Source organism: Microchirus variegatus (genome assembly GCF_963457635.1).
Source record: "Microchirus variegatus genome assembly, chromosome: 1".
NCBI classification, from domain to species: domain Eukaryota; kingdom Metazoa; phylum Chordata; class Actinopteri; order Pleuronectiformes; family Soleidae; genus Microchirus; species Microchirus variegatus.
In genome coordinates, this window is record NC_139802.1 from 36,553,152 (window position 1) to 36,575,234 (window position 22,083).

The following is a 22,083-nucleotide window of genomic DNA, read 5'->3' on the forward strand; positions in this document are numbered from 1 at the left end:
TTAAAAAAAGGATAAGAAAGCATGCAAAGTGTATTATGTATGTAGATCATATATGTAAAACTGAAATTACAAAAATCTTTAGGGAAAAAAACATGTTTTCCAATTACACTGTAACATGTTTAGACCCCCCCTAAAATTTTGCATTTGAGGCTTTCAGGGGGTCTTGAATGTTAAACAGGGGGGTCCAGACCCCCCAGACCCCCCTGTATTTCGCACAGTGAACATAACGTAACTTAAAGGCTAACACAACAACGCAAATGGTTTTATTTTCAATTAGCATTACGGTGGCTAGAGGTTGTTACTGTCAGCCGAGGCTACGCTTATGCTAATCGAAAATGAAAACATTTGCGTTGTGTGAGGTTGCACAGTGTTTGCAAGCCCTACGCTAATGCTAATCGTAGCCTCGCTAGCTTACCTTTGGAAACAGGTTCGCCAAGTTAGCCGCAAAGTAGCAGCATGCTAATGCATAAATAAATATGTGCTCGCGTATTGGTGAATTGACACTGAATTGACTTCGTCGTTTCAGTATAACACCATGTTCTGTAGTGAACCGTGTGAAAATGTCTCACCACTCTTCACTCCCACCTCCCCGCTCCAGACAGCGCAACTGCAGCTGATGAGCCGCTGCCTGCCAGGTGTAGCGTGATAAATCAGCGGAAATTAAAATTCCTCAAAACAATTTGAAAATCAAGGATGCACACCATCGAGTCATGTTCAACCCATATCCAAGATCTTAAGGCGGTCTGACTATCGGTCAGCAAGATATACCTGTCACAGACAGACGCAACTTGCTTTATAGATAGATGCCAACACAGGAGTGCTTGGGCCGATAACTGATACCGATATATACACCCAATTACAACTACTACATTTGGTCTCTTCTGTTGTGAAATTAACATTATATTTTTCATACTAATGTCGCAAGAGACATGGATATAAATTATCTATATTGTGAAAAATAAATAAATAATCCTCCAAAAATAATAGCTGTAGGGGGCGCTAGCATAGAAGTCAAGGAGGTAGCAGACTTTTCAGCCCACTGTTTTAGTCGTTGGTCATATGGGCAGATCACAGGTAATACAATTTAAAGCCAATATCTGCCAAAAACCGATATCTTGCTGATCCCTACAAGCAATGTCTTGTTTTAGTCGCTGACCAAAGATATTCAGTTTTTCCAAAACCAGCAAAAACAAACTATATTTTTCAATAATAATCAATTAATCCTTGCAGTCCTCAAGGTGAGGTAAATGTTTTTGTATGTGTGCGTGGGTGTGCGCTGTACCACAGCTAGTATTTTCATTGATCATGTTTTCCTCATCTCCGATGACACATCACGGTCATTCCATAACTTAATAAAATGTATTTGTTACATACAGTGTCTTTAAATTAAGTTACTACGTGCCGTGCCGACGCACAAGAACGTGCTCGATTTGCCAACCCTGTAATTCAATGCTATTCTTCAATCTTATTAAAAAAATCAGTTACTCAGGAGTAGATCTGTGACAGAGTGAGTAAGATTTAAATCAGCTGTATCCATTTTGAATTTCCTCCTTTAAATGTCAAAAAGAAAGTTGCGTGATTTGAAATTATAAACGAAACGGTTGGTTTTCAAAACATGAATAGTTAATTATTCATGCATACAATGAATATGCACTGTGCGATCTGTGTATACATCCGCATGCTACGACACGAGAGTGATGCAACAACAGGTTTTTGGGCAGTGTCTCCTCTTGTTTTTATTGCTGTCATACTTAAAAATGCTCTGCACAAGTCTTGCCAAACTCTTAAAACCACTGATCTCCTGACAGATATAATTTCTCAGCACTCAAGCAAAAGCGTTGCATTTACTTTGTAAATATACTATTGCTAAAACTCTGTTATTTTGTGCCATGGGCAGCATTTAATTGAATTAGTATTATTTTTTTTGATGTCCTTAGTTGTTGTGGTAACCACAGCGTTGTCATGTCAACCTTGACTAAAGTCGTAATGACTTTGTATTTGAAGACATTACTAAAAATGACCTGATCAAGAGTGTAGTGAACTCTGTGTGCTCCTTGTTTTCTTTGTGATCAAACCATTTAAACCCTTACAGTTGATCTTTTTTTTTATCATTGATTAAAAACACATCATGAAAACTGAATAACAGCAGAGCAGCTCTTTGTTCACTGACCAGTAACATACTTGTGGTCGTTGGCGTGCGTTTCGCCTTCGCCATCCGTAGGAAGTAAAAAAAACAAAAAACGTAGAAATAGCAGTGGAAGGAAAAGTAGATCAGCTGATCACTCCCACACACCGTATGCACAAATAATACTCACACACCGTCGAGTCCAACGTCAGTCCACTGTTTACATGTGGCATTCTCTCAACATGACTCACGGCTGCATTCGGACTCGGCCGTATTCGTGTGATCGGAAAAAACGCTTCAGTTTTGTTGCTCAAACTCTCTTAGTCACTATGATTCAACAGTACTTCTGTTTACCACATCACCCTGTGGTTAGAGAGACGCCTTTATATAGCTGCCCCTCTGTGCAACACCACTTATCAGTGTCTTTGTGTCGTTGCAGAGTAAAGTGCAACCCACTGAGCTGAAGCGAGGCTCATTTGTTGAGGTTTAACGTGTGGAGTTTTTGTTTTTGGAGAGACTCTGTATTTATTTACGTTAACTGAGACACTCAAAGGCAAACTGCCTGTAATTAAGAAGCGGTATTGTTTTTTCTGACCACGACCATAAAAAACAAAAACAAAAAAAAACATCTAAATGAAGTCCATGTGTTTCAGTGTGCCTTCAGACTCAATGAAATGCAAACAAATTCAAGGTGGATTCATTCGAGGCGATGAGGTCATTTTCGTACAATATGTGTGCAGCTCTTTTCTGTGTTTACTGAACAAGGATGGAGGACACGGAAAGACCTTGTAATTCTACAAGCTCCAGCAGGATTTAATGAAAACACCAGTCTGAACATATACTCTGGCCTTTTGGAAATCATTTGTTGCTCTGTGCTGTGCTTTAAAAAAAAAAAAATGATATAACTGCTGTTAGACTTCTTAATTTCCTCGATGGAACAACACAAAACAAACACAAATAAAGCAATGCTGACAGGGACCGGTGAAAATACCTGCATCACTATAAGTTACACCTTTCACATTTCATCCAATATCATGAGGAAAATATTGGCTATAGCAGTTTATGTCATTTACCTTGCATGAAAAATAAATGCTTCCACTGTTTAACTAGCTGCAACATCAGTGTGTATAGTACTGTAGTGTCTATTTGGACAGTGAAGCCAATAATAAAGTGCTTGAAACCTGTGATTTCTATTATAGCCATCAGGGGGCGACTCCACAAGTCTATCAATAGGTTTCCGTGCACCGTTAAGTCAAAACTACAGTCACAGTTGAGCTACGGCTGTAACATGACACCACTGGTGCATTGAATAACTGTCCGTGTCCTAGTGTTCAAGCAATAGAAGGGAATCAATTTATAGATTCTAGATTAGGTGGCGCTACAACCCTTTTCAGCTCGTTAGAATGAGGCAGTTTCTAGTTTGGCTGGCGGATTCGTTGATTCCGAGTCTTCCTACTATGTTCCATGAACTTTAAAATATCAAGTTCTTGAACAACAAAATGTATTGGTTCGAATATTGCCATGTTTTTGTTGTTGTTGTTGTCGTCTTATCTTTGGGTTTAAGCCCAGGAGCGGGAGCTGTGGCACTGTGGTCAGACTCAGTTTGACTGAACAAATACACGCAGCAGTAATTTGACTCCCATGTGCGTCACCTGCACGGATGTGTTACTGCAACACTGAGAAATACGACATGTTTATAAAAGTCAATCTACAATGAGCCCACTTCTCATTTGATTCAGTTTCCTGAGCAGTTTATCGTCTCAGCTCAGTCGTCAACCCCCCCACTGCTCCCAATATGGATTTCATCTAAAATTCTAAAGTGGAGTTCACAAACCAGTGGGTGATGTCACAGCAGGGTTGCCTTGTGTCCTTTGCAATATTAGCATATAGAGCATCCATGCCTGGTGAGTGAGGCAGTTCCAGCTTCTATTTAGCCAGGTGCTTGGTTTAATGCGTGGAGGAGATGAGTGAATTTAGACTGATACTTTTGCTAATACTGGCTACACATTAGTTTGATAGAACAAAATCCTGGCTTCCATTTTCACCATCACACAGAAATCGCCGAGTGCCCACCTCTTTGATCGGCAGAGTAAGGACCAGCTGTCATTTCTGAACAAGCATGTGCCACGGGGAGCTGTGGCTTATGAGCTGTCGCCGACCTCCTGCTCCGATTATGGCTCAGTCCTCATAACCAGACTGAACAATGACCTCTGGATGTACGTTCGTGAGGTCATTTTCACTTCAACGCACGCCAAGTAGCAATGCTGTGCAATACAGACCTCCATTAGTCAGGAAATAGTGGAGCGAGCCAGTGGCGTGAAGAGGAAAGAACAAGAGGAAGTGCGCATGTTAAGCAAGAGAAATAAGCAGAGGATGCTCTCGCAGATGTGTGAGTCGCACAGAAACAGGTTAACTCTCAGCACCTCAGTGCTGGTAGGTGTGTTGTCAGTTTGTGTCGCGCTGGCAGCATGAAACGAGGAATCACAAGCCATACAACAGCAGCAAACCGAGACAGTCTAATACCACATTTAGGCTGAACAAATGTTGGTTTTTGTGCAGTGGGAAAGCCTTAAATCAGCAGTCATTTCTGGGTCAAATGACTCTATAAAGCACGTGGGTATTTATTGCCTTTCTGCTCCGACTGGCATAGGTGGGTGAACGGATTAATCGCTTCTTTATTGTCAGTGATGCAAATGCCTGCACGAATTGCAGTGCAAGGCTTATGGTGCGCATTCATCTTCTGGCCATTAGCAGAGAGGCATTAGCTATATGAATATTTGAAGCAAATGTTACTATTCATTCATCTTCTACCACTTTATCCTCCACTTCAGGGTCAAATGGTGCCAATCCCTGGTGTAAGGCGGGGTGCACCCTGCACAGATCACCAGTTCAGTCCATCACAGGGCCACATAGGGACAAACAATCATCTACTCTCACGCCTACAATCAATTTTAGAGAGTCCAATTTGCCTAATCCATATATTTGCATGTTTTAGAAGGACTGCTACAGGAGGAAACCAGAAAACCCCCACGCACATGGAAAGAACATGCAAACTCTATGCAGAAAGGTCCCAGGTCTTGCTGCAAAGAGTGGTAACCACTACACCAACCACGTAGGTATTATATATATATATATATATATATATATATATATACATATATATATATATGTATATATATATATATATATGTATATATATATACATATATATGTGTATATATATATATATATATATATATATATATACATATATATATATATAGCCACCAGGTATTTTGTATTTCATCATTCAGATCAACTGAATGCTGGTGTGAAAGAGGAACTAAAGTTACAGACACAAAATAGATCTATGCTGCTGCTGCTGTTGTTGTTTTTCTTCTTCCTCCTACTCATTTTGTTTCCGGCACAATCGTGACATCACAATTCATGCACAGGTGATGCACTCGTGGGAAAGCTAAACATGTACAACTGCTAATATTAGTCTTCAGTGAAAGACAGAGGGGGGAGTGTGAATATGGTTCTGTCTCAGCCGCCTGTAAAGTGGACTGATTCATTCGTGTCTTGCTGACCTGAGCAATAAAGTAAGAGCACGTGGAAGATGCCAACGCTTCAGCAGAGGTGAGCCTTGCACATAGACTACAGCATTCCTGAATGCAAAATAGAATTTCTAACACTATATTTGGTAAAAAATACACCTTGGTGGCATTATCTAAGTGATGCTAACAGTCAAATATCTTCCTCAGTCGCTGTTTTTTTATAGGGCTAAATAGGGTGTTGGTGCCTGGCAATGAGGACGCACTTGTCAGCAGGATGTCGTCTCCTGAAGAGGCTCAGTACGGCACCGGTGCCAAATGCCACTGCGGAGACCAACACATCCACCAGTAACACAAAGAGGAGGTCTTTTATTCGGCAGAGTCATACTTGGACCATTTCATCATTCTCTGAATCATGCACCCAAGCATGTGAATGTGGGTTTAAGTAGTAGTTTCTAATGTTGTTGACATGCGGCCCCCCCCCCCCCCCCCTTCGTGTGGCTCTGTGTGGACACGATTTACGAGCAGTGAAAGACCGATTTTACTGATTTACAAAGAAGAATTTTTTTCCTTTCATAGCTGAGTCACTTTTAGATACTGAAATAACTACGGTGAGAAAAATCCATCCATCCTTTTTCTACCGCTTTATACTCCACATGAGGGTCACGGGGGTGCTGCGCCAATCTCAGCTGACAAAGGGGCGACAGGCGACGTACACCATGGACAGTTTGCCTGTCCATCACAGTAATAAACACAATTTTGTGCAACATAAATACTGCATCATTTTTAATCATCAAATCATCTTGGTCATCTTGATAATTAGTCAGTTTTTCTGATGGTACATTCCATCTGACTGTGGTTTAGATGTTATACAGTATTTACTTTTGCTAAGAAAACATTTAATTTACATTATGTGGCTTGTCCTTGTTGCTATTAGCGACTCAGACACACATCTTTATACAGAAGTACAATGCTAATGTTGTCTTTAATGAGTTGGGTAATTGAATAATCAGTTGGGTCAATCAATAAAAATCAAAGCGATTGTGATGGGGTCTCCTACACTATGGTAATTCATCATTTTAGGACCTAATCTTTATTCAAATCAATTCATGGAAGGCTTTCAGCTAAAGAGCAGTTGTGTGTGTGTGTGTGTGTGTGTGTGTGTGTGTGCATGTGCATGCGTGTGTGTTCTTGTATGAACAGGTGCATAGGTTCTGTTGGGTTGATGGCTTTCATTCAGGCAGAGTGAAAAGTCTTCAAGGGCATTGTTAATGTCATAAAAGGACAACAACCCCCCCCCACCACACACATAATTATTTCCCTAACCCCTTACCCTAACCTTAACCATCACAACTACATGCTTAACCTTAACCTACATTTAATTCTAACCCTATGTCTAACACCAGGTCCTGATCCATTAATAGCTCCTTTCCAGTTTGACAGAATGAGGACCAGGCAAAAAGTCCTCATTTTCACAAAATGTCCTCACTGCCTGTGGTATAAGTGTGGTCCTCACAAAGATACCCATACAAGGACGAATACACACCCACCCCACTCTTTCCCACAGGCAATCAGAGAAGTGATTTCACAGACGAAGATCGTGATCACAAGAAAATCTGCAGGAGCCATTAAAAGCACTGGTGTCGCCCATGCTGTACGTATCTTTGTACTCAAAGGAATCGTCTCTGTTCTCTGGTAACGGTGGTATGGTAATCAGCTCCATGCATGCATTACCCATAAAAAAAAATAAAACCCTCCTCTACATGTTCACCCTTTTATAATGTGGTCGATTGCACCAGTGAACACGTAATATAATAGTGTCAGTGGGAAAGTCTTAAATCAGCAGCCATTTCTGGGTCAAACTGCTCTACAAAGCACGTGGGCATTTATCGCCTTTCTGCTCCGATTGGCATAGGTGGGTGAACAGATTAATCTCTTCTTTATTGCCTTCTTCTTTTTTATCAGTGGTACAAATGCCTGCATGGATTTCAGTGCAAGGCTATGAGGTGCATTCATCTTCTGGCCATTATCAGAGAGGCATTACCCTGGATTTCCACTGGACGCGTTAGAGCCGCGGCACGTCAGCGGCACGTCAGCGGCACGGTCACCGTTGCAAATCGCTTCCATTCTAAATCAATGAGAGCATTTCCACTGGCCGCTATCGATAAGTAGCAGTTCTATTTTTGCCGTTGCCGCTGCTGAACCGCGTAAATTTCAACAGAGCAGATCGCACCAGACAGGAAGTGTGACACAGACTCAAAGTAAAAAATTTCCGCCCCCCTTTCAAAATACAACACAATACGCAGGACATATAGCCCACGCGGGATCTCGCGAACTCACGTCCGCTCAGGATTATCGCGCGATCTTCCGTGAATACCACTGGCTCCCAAGGCACCGCGCCACTGCTGTAACGTGCCCGGTGGGGATTGAGAATCCAACGGACCTAATCCCCAAATGTGAGGACTGCTATAGGAAAAAAACGGAAAACCCGGAGAAAACCCACAAACACATGCAAAAAACTATATGCAGAAAGGTCCCTGTGCTGACCAGGTCACTAGCCCGGGTCTTGGTGCAAGGGAAAGAGTGCTAACCACTACACCAACCGTGTGGGCCCCATCTAGGACAGTGCCAAGTAATCTATATTTCATCATTCGAGTCAACTGAATTCATTCATCTTCTACCAATTTATCCCCAGCTTGAGGGTCAAGCAGGGGAGAAAAAAATTGCGTCCCCAAGACGGGCATTGTTGTTTTTGCACTTTAACGATGAAAAGTAACTGTATGTTTATGTCTGAATCCTTGTTGCAGAGATGGAGACCAAATACATCGTGTGCACCCCTGACATCGTGAAACAAAACAAGGTCTGAATGTTTACCCTCCATTGATTCTCCACTTGTCTCCGGGGTAATTCTAACGGCACAGAAACGGCACACGACAGCCATTAGTGTCCTTTAGTCGGAAAAGGGTGGTTAGACAACGCGAACGGGACTTACAATAATCCTGTCACGTTTATAGATTACTTCATATTCTATAGATTAATATGAGGGTTATGTTTTCCATGTGAATTCTAATGTCCTCATTCGTCTATCGGGGCTTGGTTAGAGTTTTCCCACGGGACTGCATATCATCTTGTTTGCGATTCGACTCGGAAATGTAATTAGGGGGTAATCGTTGATTGTCAGTCATTTCCTCTTGTGCTCTTGCACCTGCATTGGCTTAACTGATGCCAGTAATCGTGAAAAGGGAGGGCTCGGGGGTTCTTATTCTTCTGCCCAGAGTGCCACTTTTTTCGGGCCTATCAGCATCTTTCCTACTCCACTTTTCCTCTGATTGCATTTTTCGTCCTTTAATTACAACCTCTCTTACTCTGGAGTGTGGCAGAACCCGCACATGAATACAACTCTGATGAGAAGTGCATTTTGGTTCGGCACGATAATGTTCAGACACTCACAACGCCACGAGAATGTAAAATTCAATATTTTAAGCTTTATGCCTCAAATAACCTTTGTAAGATTGCGATAATGTTCATATTTATTACATCAATCATCTATATATCAATCCATTTATATGGTAAAAAAAAGAAAGAGTGGCACTTTAAACTATATCAGTGCTTCACAAAGTTGGAACAAATCCATTTTATTCAAAATGAAGTCACTGAAGGCTTGGACCTTGCTGAAAGGTACACTCTTAGAAATAAGGGTTCCAAAAGGGTCCTTCTACAAGGGCTGAGGTTCTACCTGGAACCATTTACTTCTGAAAAACCCTTTCCTGAAGAAAGGGTTTTTCAAGGGTTCTTGGTAACACTAATGGTTCCAGTAAGAACCATTTTGATCCAGAGAACCCTGTAAAACCCCTTTCCTGAATAAAGGATTTTAAAAAGGGTTCCAGGTAGAACCTTACTACCTGGAGCCAAAAAGGGTTCTCCTATGAGGACAAGCAGAAGAACCTTATATGGTTCTACTTAGCACTTTAATTTCTAAAAGTGTTGATGAAATTTTAGTTTTTCCAACTTAAATTTGTGATGTGCCCTAGTGAGAAAAAAAAGAAGTTGTTTTCCTTGTGGTTGTTTTTACCCTTGAAGCTAATTTCCGAACTTGTTACCGAGGTTATGGTGTACTCACATGTGAGTAATGAAAGTGACATTTTTTCTAATAAAGAACGAGGAGTACCTCGGCAGATCTTGAGTAAACTCTGCAGGTCTATGCGTGCCTTGGCACCTTCTTTCTCCCGTTTCACAGGGGGACACGGAGCTTATCTCCGTGAAAGCCACTCACAGCTGACACACTCCATTGCGCACACACACACACACACACATTTACCTTGTCCTTGTCACGACGCCAGTGAAACTCTTTCCCCACTCTTCGGTCATCAAGAGTGGCAGTTTCAGTCGGCAGATGGTAGCACTCGAATGTCATCTCCTCCAGTAGATTTGATAACAGAGAGCTTTGCAGATCCATCACGTCCATAATCGGGTTTTATGTCAGTCATTTTCTTGTAGCCATATCTGAAATGAATATTAACTGTTATAGGATGAGGTCAGGATGTAAAATCTTGAAATCTTGACGACATATAACGATCAAAAGCAACAAAAAAAAAGTGCTTTCTTATGGCTCAGAGCTCCAGAATGGTTTCAGTTGCTGAACCAAATTCTGAATTCCAGGAGGATTAAAGGACGGAAAGCTTGTGGAAACTCTGTGCATTCCGCCATGCTGCCACTGTCATGTTTACTTCTGTTTTGAGTTATCCTGCCATTGATGACGGAGGGTGGTGGAACGTCCTCTTAACTGGTATGAATGTGGTTCTGATTCCCTGTGAGGATCTGAGTGTCTCTAGAGCCCAAACTGGAACTGTGCCAAAAGCAATATTTCTTTACATTTAAAGACACCATATGTAAGAATGTGGCCAAAAATGGTTCCTACACTCAAATTCAAAATACAGAGGTTTTTTAGGTATCGCTTTCTCCGCCATTGTAGCTAAGACGTAACTGGCGACCCGTGGTTGCTCGGCAGCTGAGAATCTACTGACTGCAATGATTGGTAGACGGCGGTAGGTGGCGCCACATGCCAAAAAACATGATTTTAAAACATAAACATGATTTGCAGATTTTTTTTAATGCGAATATTTTGGCTGTACTGTTGTTGTTGGTGAGTTCAGTTTGTTATATGAACAATATTCTTGAGTCTCTGTGATATTAGGAGGATTTTACAATCAGTTGGTTTAGATTTATTACATAATGCACCTTTAATTAAAAAAAGGCCTTTGCTTCACCAGGTTCTTCTTTCGGACAAATTAACTGCTAATGTTGGACTTTTAATAGGGCTTGTTGACCACAAGAAAAAAGATCAAGATTTGCCCTTTAAGAGATTTGTGTTTTGTTTTTTTTAAGAGGAAATCCCTTAGATGGAGACATGAATGACTAACTGAATGAATAAATGCAGCCAGGTATCATGTATCTTCAAGCTTTCCTTTCACAGGCATTAACTTGTCAATATCTTCTTGGCTCAAGCCTCCATCTCTCCATTTATTGGGTGGATAGAAGCTTCAGACCAAGTGCACATAATGCAGGCTTTAATGGAACTATTCAGCCTAATTACTCTCGTGTGTCATATACATAAGCAACTATGCAAATCGCGTCTTTCTTTCTTCCGCAGCTCTGACTGTTGATGTCTTCCCAGGGCTGTGGGAGGATCAGAGAAGCAGATGTCAATAATTCATTAGGTCTCAGTGTTACAATGTCACAGAGGGTTTTCAGCGATGGGGTTATGATTGTCTGATGCATCCATCTGTTGTATAATAATTGCATCCTTCCTTCTCCATAATCGTCAAAACGAAACTGTTAAAAAACAATTTGTTTGATTGTTTTTTTGGAAGTGTTCCAGATTTAGTAGATCTGCAAGTTATACGTCTTTTCCAGTATTATTTGGATCTTTACTAGGTTTACTAAAAGGTAAAACTTCCACGGTTTGTATGAAAGTTCTTGTCTAACGCCTATTGCCGTGTTTCCACCTGACATTGTTTATAACCCATTCATATTCACCCTCCTCTTTCCTCTGCCCAAGATCATCCATGAGATTTCCACTGTCGCCGAAATACTGACAAAGTTCCGACATTTTTGCATTTTGTCGCCCTATAACTGCAGTTTAAGTGTTATAATACATCGTCTAATTTCACTTCTCCTCAACCTAACAGAAGTCCATGTTGACATTACGTTTTATTTCATGCTCCGACAGCTTCAGAACATTTCTTTGCCTTCCAGCTACACGGTCACCCTGCTGACCATTTTCATCTTGAAATCACAAACCCCGTTCAGTATGTCTATGTACATTTGAGATGAATGAGAATCATGAATCTGTGCCGGTTTGAAGTGGCTCCGGAACCCGATGAACTGCAGAGCTGCAAACACTCCTTTGGGTTTATCATAATGAGGACAATCAATCAGTTGGCAGCAGCAGCAACTTTGTAAACACCTGCTTGTTTGGTCACTGCACTTTTTCTTTTAGCCCAGTTCTATCAAGGGGATCTAAATGGGTTCCTGGACTTCAGAGTATCAGTCTATAAGGCTAATTATCATCTCTCATTACATACCGTTGAACCAGGAAGTCAGGTAATTCTACTCTGTCACTCTCATATGTTTTTTATCTCTGTTTAATAAAGGCATTGAGCTAAAATGGGGAAACATTGGCCAGTGTCAGTTTAACCCTTTACCAGGCAAATAACTAGATGTGGTCACTTATGTAGACATCCAAAACTGCGTTCCCGTGCGTTATTGCGAGATGCAGCTACGTCACAGAATGATGTCAAAGTGAAATTTGACCAATAAGGAGGCTGGCGACGCTCCGAACTACACTCTTAGAAATAATGGTTCCAAAAGGGTCCTTCTACAAGGGCTGAGGTTCTATATGGAACCAGTTGCTTCTGAAAAACCCTTTCCCAAAGAAAGGATTTTTGGTAACACTAATGGTTCCAGTAAGAAACATTTTGATCCAGAAAACCCTTTAAAACCCCTTTGTTTGGGAAAGGGTTTTAAAAGGGTTCTTGGTGGAACCCTCCAAAAAGGGCAAGGGGCCCTTATATGGTTCTACTTTTATTTCAGCACTTTTATTTCTAAGAGTGTATAGTGCAGTTCCGGAAGACAAAAAGTCATATGGCCCAGTCTTCTTCAGCATCTATGGTAAAATGTCAAAAACTAATCATGATAAGTTGATGAAATAAATCAAGTGGAGCAAAGAAACATCCAAAACTTGCGGGACAGGGGTCCACAAAGACCAGGATTGGGAAACACTGTTCTAAAATGTTCCTTTCATGTTGTGTTTTTCTTGTATATTCTTATATATACTACCACAGACGGGCAAGGAACCATATAGGGTATCTTCATGGACCTTATTTTTCTACATAAAAAATGTAACAAAGAGGAAAAAACAGTCCTGTAATTATACTCCAGGTTTGATTTCTTTTTTTTTTAATTTCCAAGTATTTCAATGAGTATCCTGTAAAGCACATGTGTCAAACTGGACCAGATGTGGCCCACCACGTCATTTTATGTGGCCCGCGAGTGATTAATTGGTTTTAAAAATCTGTGTTAAAATAGGTCTATGCTGCTTTAAGGCGTGTGTGTTGACCATAAACTACATTTCCCACAATGCATGGCCTCACTTTGCGGGCAAAATCACGGCATCGCGGACCAGGTTACATCTATAATGCATCATATTTGATATTACTTGAATAAGTAATAAAGAAAGTTATTTAGTAAAATGAGTAGTTTCCTTTATTTTACATTATATTTGAGGGTAACCAATATGCTGATGTGGCCCTCAGAGAAAATGAGTTTGACACCTCTGCTGTAAAGGGTCAAGGTCCAGTGTGTAAGAATTAGTGCCATCTAATGGTGGGACTGCAGAATGCAGTCTACTCAACCCTAACTTTTCCCAAGTCAAGGAGGAAACTGCGGTGGGCTCTGCGTACCTGTAACAACTTACAAATCTCTCGCCACTTTCCACTCTGTCTTTCCTGTTTCCTCTTTGTTCATTTATGGAGTAAACCTCCACTTTAAAAGACGTGTGGTCAGGCTGCTGCAGATACATGATGGTGCAAGACGGCAGCCTTTAATTCTAAAGTAATTATATTCTTCCACAAACATACTTATGGGTAAAAACAATCTGCCCAGTAACTCTAATTAACTCACTCTAAATGCTCCACACTTGACCTTTAAGAAAAAATGACGGACCATACCCAGTGTCCGGTCATCCAGATGGTCAGCTCAGCTCTTTATGCACTCGAGTTACAGCGATCAGCGCGGCCGTTTCCCAGGGAACACAAGGCTCAGTCTCGTCTTCAGATGGGAATTCTCGATCACCACAGCAGTCAATCACTCGAATGAGGCTGCAGCTGACGGGCGTCCTCTTATCAACGTCTGCAAATCGGATACAGAGGAATTAGAGAGAATTAAGAGTTCTCTAATTTGTGTACTATTTCCTTCCATCCTTCCCCCCCCTCAACACTGGTAACAGTTTTGTCTCTTCTCACCTCTTTTCTCTGCCTCTTATTCTTCCCACTCTGTAGTTGTTGAGCAAGCGATCTCGAGGAGATTTATCTAGATAAATAAAAAAAATAAAAAAAAGTTATGTTTGTTAATGAGGTAATTAGTGGACACTTCATGTAAGAATGGAGAATATATTTCAGCCTTCGGTAGCACATAGTCACAGTCGGTTAATATATTCTTGGTATAACTTTGAAACGCTGTAGTTTTTTTCTTTCTTGGAAATACCCTGCGGCCTCATCTTGCACCCGGTGCTAAAAAAAAATTATGTTTTTCTTGAGCTTTTGTAGAAATCCTCAGAGGATGCCACGGCAATTTTACTACGAACTGGCAACCTTTCATTTCATATTTTAATATCCTGTCTGTTTTGCCTCCTGAATAAGACCGAGAGTCTGGTCTAGCATGTGTTTATAGATATAGGTCTTCTGTTCATACTGTGGTATTATAATGAAAGTGAGTACTGTGTAATACTGTAAATGTGATTATCACTAACTAGGGCTTGTTTGTATGGTTATTAGTCATTGACGTTGTACTTTCTTCTGTACCTTTCCTTGTAGATTATTGCTTTTACACCAAGCCTGTTGCAACTATTCTCAATGACACTGCATTTGTATTAGCAATCCTAAACTCATAGAAAAAAAGTGCTAAGTAGAACCATATAAGATTCATCGGCTTGTCCTCATAGGAGAACCCTTTTTGGCTCCAGGTAGGACCTTTTAATAAAGGTTCCACCTGGAGAACCAAGAACCCCTTTGTAACCCTTTATTCAGGAAAGGGGTTTTAAAGGGTTCTCTGTATCAAAATCTTTCTTACTGGAACCATTAGTGTTACCAAGAACCCTTGAAAAACCCTTTCTTGGAGAATCAATCAATCAATCAATCAAGTTTTATTTGTATAGCACTTTACAATAGCCAGACGGTACCCAAAGTGCTTTACATAAAATCAATAAAATAATACATAAAAACATAAAAACAATTATGTAAAAACAATACATAAAAACAGAAAGTGCTACTAGTGCTGCAGGGTGTTAGAGGCCTTCTAAAAGTACATTAAGTAGAAAACAGGTAAAATAAGTACACCTGAGAGAAGGACTACCCTAGTCAGAGTTAAAAGCCAATCTAAAAAAGTGTGTCTTCAGCTTCGATTTAAAAAAGTTGAGGTCAGTAGCCCTAACCCTGCGAATCTCAGAGGGCAGGTTTTTTCAGAAGCAAATGGTTCCAGGTAGAACCTCAATTCCCTTGCAGAAGGACCCTTTTGGAACCCTTATTTCTAAGAGTGTAGTTAGCATTAATTAACATTGGTGGACTCCGCCTTTCTCCCTGTGCCAGCTGCGATTGACTCGTGACCCCTGACCCTCATGTGGAGGATAAAGCTGTCGACAACGGATGGATGGAAAACACTAAATATATCATCTGCCTTCCCCGAGACGCCATCTTATGATGTAACTGTATTTTGAACATGAGAAATTCTCCCCGTATTAAAAGTCTAAAAATAACATGCTTTGCTTTACGTCTGCTACGGTTTCCGTCTTTTTTCATGTAAATGAAAACAGTATGAAACGCACTGCGAAAGTCAGAGCACGTATCCTCGCGCAGGAAGACACTTACGCTGTTCTGCTTTTTTTTTTATTATCATCCCTACAATAATGAACTGACAATCAACCGCCGTCCCCGGCATCGACGTCCCTGCGTGGCGGCTGCACTTTATTATCCTGCAAGTCATTAACCGAACATGGAACTTTACCCTTGAACATGGGGACAACGCATTTCATTTCAGGGAAAAAACACATGAGAAACAACAACGCCAACTCACAGAAAGGCCCCCCCACCCACACATGAATCACTGCTCATCTCAATTCCCTCATTTCTCAGCCCTTTGAAGAAGAGAATAACAAGAATCATCTGTAAACTCAAGTTAACACATGTCTCAGATGGTTTTTGTGTCCAGCATCATACTGATAAACACAATACACACACACACACATGCATACGTCTATCCTTAAAAGAATGTAATTGAGTATTGATATTTATACTGAGATGCTGAGCACTGAGATAAGATAATAGGGTAAATCCATTCTTCCTTCTCATGTCTTACTGTATGTTTTTATAAATGAATTTCTATTCATTTACTGGTGTAATTTCTTCAAAGACAACCACTCGCTTTGCAGCTTTGATGAAACTGCACTTGTCATTTTAATATCTATTTTTGCACACTGGAAACATGTGATGCGGAGGTGGCGAGCATCTGTTATTTGCACAATGTCCAAGATTCTTAGTAGTAGGCTTTGGGATATGAAGGCCACACTCGTCTGCAGTATGTAGTTAAAATTTGAATGGATTTACTGATCATGGCATTTCATTTAAAACTGTTGAGATTCAGATTCAGAGTGGAGAAGAGATTTGTGTTCAATGGATTTATTCGGATCAACGTCTGGTGTGTTGTGAATTATCGTCTCCTTTGCTTTTAAATGGGAACATCATTTCCAAAATTGTCATCATGTGTGATCGAAGAAGATCTAAAACGAAAGGCTGAGCCCATTAACTGCTCAGAAAAATGTTATCTCAAACTTTGAAAACCAAAAGGAATATTTTCATTCAAACCGAGTTCTTCGCAACTTGCCTCCTGGGTCGCCCCCTGGTGGCTATCCATCATATTTTTACTTCTGCATCGACTTCACAGAGGAAACTGTGACACTCTTATTTATGACAAAATAGTGATTAAAAAAAGTATATGTATAAATCTATCTCAGTTTTTAGATGTGTTGCAAAACCAGCGAATAAACGCGATCATGGCATGAACACCTGTGCAATGACAGCTGGGGATTGACAGCGCACATGTTTGAGGAGACTAAAACTAGAAACTATAATCTAAGCATGCAGCAGAGTCTTCTTCCTGACAGTTACAGAATTAAAGCTTTATTTCCGTTTGTCCAATACACTGATTTACTGTATCGCGAAATACAGATGACACTGGAGAGATGTAGGAGATATAGATCATCAAGTATAGTCAAACATACATTGTTGTCTTTCGTCTTATAGTTTTTGGCCCATAAGGCCATTTTAAAACCACCCAAAAGCTATCACTAAGTCTGGATATTACCACCTGAAGAACATCTCAATGGTTTTCTGTCTAAACAAGACACCGAAAAACTTGTTCATGCTTTCATTTTCAGCAGACTAGATTACTGTAATGGTGTCTTAACAAAAACATCAATCAGGCAGCTGCAACTATAGTCCAGAATGCTGCTGCTGCTGCCAGAGTCCTGACTAATACCTGGAAACTGGACCACATCACATCACTTCCCGTGAGTCAACGGATAGATTTCAAAATCTACAAAGTCTACAAAGCACTGAAAGGTCTTGGAACAACAATACATCTGAGACTTATTAGTTCCCTATGAAGCATCCAGAGCGCTAAGATCATCAGACACAAGTTTACTGTGTGTGTGTGTGTGTGTTCCCACATACAGAATCAAACAAAGTGAAGCAGTTGAACTCAGGCCTGAAAACATGATTATTTACTGCAGCTTTTTCGTAAATTCTTAAACAATAATTACCAATTAATTTTTGTCTTTTAATGCACTTTGTATTGGCAAATCACACCTTTATTTCTCATGATGTAATGTTAATGTTGAATTTAATGTCATTTTAATGTCTTGCTTTTAAAGTGATCCATGTAATTTCAATGTCCTTGTAAAGCACTTTGAGTTGCCCTGTGTGTTGTGCTATACAAATAAACTTGATTGCCTTGCCTTAAAAGCAAGGCACTTTAAGCAAAACAAGGAATTAAAAAAATACATATATAAATATAATTATTCTGGCACCAGAGAAAGAAACATTTACCTTGTTTATGTCCTGACCTACTGACCATGGAAAAAGAATAAAACATATTAAAGGTGCCATATGTAAGAATGTGGCCAAAAACGGTTACTACATTCAAATTCAAAATACAGAGGTCTTTAAGGATTCGTTTTCTGACGTAACTGGCAACCCGTGGTTGCTCGTCATCTGAGACTCTACTGACTGCAATGATTGGTAGACGGCGGTAGGTGTCGCCACATGCAAAAACATGATTTCAAAACATAAACATGATTTTTTTTTAATGCAAATATTTTGGCTGTACTGTTGTTGTTGGTGAGTTCAGTTTGTTATATGAACATTATTCCTGAGTCTCTGTGACATATTAGGAGGATTTTTTTAACCAGTTGCTTTAGATTTATTACATAATGCACCTTTACGTTTTCAAGTTTGGCTTATTGTATTTTAACCGATTGCCGATTACAGCGAAATCAACCAGTGAAATTCCAAGTGAGGATGTGCTAACAGGTGTGATGGAGATGCTTTCAAAGCAGAGAGAAAGAGAAAATTAGGTCATTATGGCGAAGAACTATCGGCAAAAACCTGGGCAAACAGGAGTTTGTAGGAGAAAAAGGGGGAAAGAAAAGGTGCAGAGATCTGCAGATCAGAGGTAGGTGAAGGAAATAAAACCAAAAGAACAGGAAACAGAAATTGTATTGGAAGCAGGAGGCTCCAAGGTCATGATCATCTGTTTGGGTGAGCGTGATGTGTCGGTGATACCAGGGCAATCACAGCTGCAGGAAAAGCTTCGAGGTTAATCTGTTTTCATGCAACAACACTGGAACATTACCTGCTGCCTGAGTGATAGCGAATGAATGGATGAATTGAAGTGTGTGGATGTCGTCTGACAACATGACAAAGTCACTTCAATTAAACAGTCGGCCCACACCTATAAAAAAAGAGAGAGAGAGAGAGAGGACAAATACAAATGAAAAGACATAAATCAAAGTGATAGATGTAGTGTAGATAAATCAATGCTCCTTAACTCAGGTGTGTGTGTGTGTGTTTATGTGTGTGTGTGTGTTTTGTGACAAGGATGAGATTGAATCCTACAAATGGGACAGGATGTTTTCCCGCTGTGTCCCCTCACAGAGAGGAGCGCGTGCTGCTTCAGCATCGTCGCAATCAATTTGTGACCACAGTGTGAATAACATGATTTGTCTCCATGACGGAGGAAATATCTTCTTTCTTTTCTTTTTTTTGTAAACACATGTGTGACTCAAGCGAGTCAATGGCCTCAAAGGGCGTTTTATATGTTTCTTCAAAAAGAAATTATTTTCAGGAAGTAAGAAAATAAAAGGCTTCTGTTTTCCGTAAGTAGTAAATGGAATGACAGCTATTAAGGTGGATGAGATAACGAGGGGTGGAACCTATGCCAAGGAAGACCCAATTACATCTGTCTTTTTACCCACTCCTTTTCAAATGTGTGACATTAAGCTTTGTTCCCATTTATCGAAAAATAAACATTTTCCATTTCCAAAAGTGGATGAACAGATATTTGAGGTCAGCTCTTGTATCAATATCTATCTATAAAGCAAGTTGTGTCTGTCTGTCTGTGAGAGGCATATCTCGCTGACCGTTAGTCAGATCGCCCTAAGATTTTGGATATGGGTTGAGCATGGCTCGATGATGTGCATCCTTGATTTTCAGATTTTTTGGAGGAATTTTAATTTTCGCTGATTTATCACACTACACCAGGCAGGCAGTGGCTCATCAGCAGCAGCTGCGCTGTCTGGAGCGGGGAGGTGGGAGTGAAGAGGCTGTCCTCACGGTGGGTGAGACATTTTCACACGGTTCACCGCAGAACATGATGTTATACTGAGATGAGGAAGTCGCTGTCCATTCACCAACACACAAGCACATATTTATTTTGCATTAGCATGCTACTTCTTTGAGGCTAACTTGGCAAACCTGTTTCCAAAGGTAAGCTAGCGAGGCTACGATTAGCATAAGCGGAGGGCTAACATAATACAAACACTGTGCAACCTCATTAGGCACAACGCAAGTGTTTTCATTTTCGCTTAGCATTAGCGTAGCTAGCTGTTGTGACTGTCAGCTATAAGGTTGCACAGTGTTTGTATTATGTTAGCCTTTAGGTTCCTTATCATGTATTACCATAACTGAAAAATCTTCTTCAGCTCCCACTATAGGAATACATACTTCCTATGGGTACTGCACTAGTATATTATAATACACACATAACACATAATACTGTTTTTCTCAGCTTAAAACTTGGTCGCCGACTAAAAGAGAAATATGCAATGTATTTTTGTCTCCTCGGTGTGATTCTCCGGGAATGTCGCTCCTCACGCTGCAGCCAAATCCAATCTCTTCTCAGGATGTCAGGAAATAAATTGAGAGTGAAAACATATCGGATTTGGAGCGAGATGACACGGTACACCTGGCTGAGCCTGTGCTGACCAACTCAAGGCACTGACACACACACAAACATGTACTGTCTGTGTGTGTGCTTTGCTGTCCTCCAGTACCATTTGGAGATTATAGATTGAATACTGCTCCATGGATTGCTAGAGGTGTTTGAACTTAATCTGCGTCAGAATTATTTACAATTTCCCTGTTGGAGGGAATTACTTTGTGTGTCCTATCTTCATTTAGCGGAGGTGGTATGTACGTCCACTAAATGTACTGATGGCATGCGTGTTATTGGACCCATGAGGGGCCCATGATGGCGCCCAGAGACTGGCTGAGGACAATTCGCAGCCCTTGATGGAGTGACGGACAATATTTAGTGCAGCCGGAAACGACGGAGAGGCTCTCCGGCAACGTAGAGGGCTCTCCGTAACCGACGTAGAGTATAAATTTGGCTTAAATTCCTCACCAAAACTAACTGTATCTAAATGGTTATTGTGTAAAGGACTTGGGAGAAGTGACATCATTTGCTAAAATGAGGAGTCATTATGCTCATATTGTCGGTAGGCTGCAACACACACACATCATTTACCTCAAAGCAAAGGTAAATTCGCTCTCACAAATCACAGCCAGTCTCCTCAAACACTAGTAAAGACAAAGCAGAAGAAGAAACGCGGAGCCAAGATGTGACCAAGGTCCCTAATTGACCTCACGTAAGACAGAAACGGGGGGACAATGGCTGTCTGGTGGCTTTTGTCGTCATTTGAATACTTGCAGATGACTGCGGGATAAAAAGGTCTGAGGATAATAACAGTAGATCACCATTCTGACACTTATTTGAGCCATTATGAGCTCTAATGGTGTCATAATACAGACCAGAATAAAGCACATTAGTCCTGTTAAAGATTTGCTGATTTCATATATGAGTATTTAGCCTGACTTGCAGACTAGAGAGACTCTTTAGTGGCGTCTGCCATTCTCATCCAGACTGAAATCTCTCAAATATTTGACAAACAGCGATGACATTTTGCACAGACGTTGTTTTTTTCTCCCTGAGGATGAAGCAAAACTATCTCAGCGTCTGCAAATATCCCAAAAGCACGTGGTTCAGCGACAATAAATATCACAGACTTTAGTTATCCACTTACTTTTTCTTTTTTTTAGAGTCATCATGAGGCCGAACGCTGTGGATTTGTTGCCGGACGCCACTTGCCTGAAAGATGCATGAAAGAAATTAGCGAGTGAATTCGCAGAAGTGTGCGATAATAAAGTGGACTGAGAGAAAAAAAAAGACATTTGCTTTATGGAAAAATCAATATCAGGATGGTAAATGTATGTTGTACTTCATGCACAATTCACACTACTTGGAGGACCAGTGTTTCATTTATTTTACACACACACACACACACATATATATATACATTTATATATACATATATATACACACATATAGATAAACACACACATTTTCTGGCATATTTGGAACTGTATATCTCTTAATCTGGCATAGAGGAACTGTTTGACCACACAATTTCCTCCGGGATTAATAAAGTATTCTGTTTCTGTTTTACCAATGCTTGTCTTTTTGCTGCAATGTGAAACTCCTTCAGTCTGGGACAATGCCAGAATCATTGATTCATTCATTCATTCATTCATTCATACT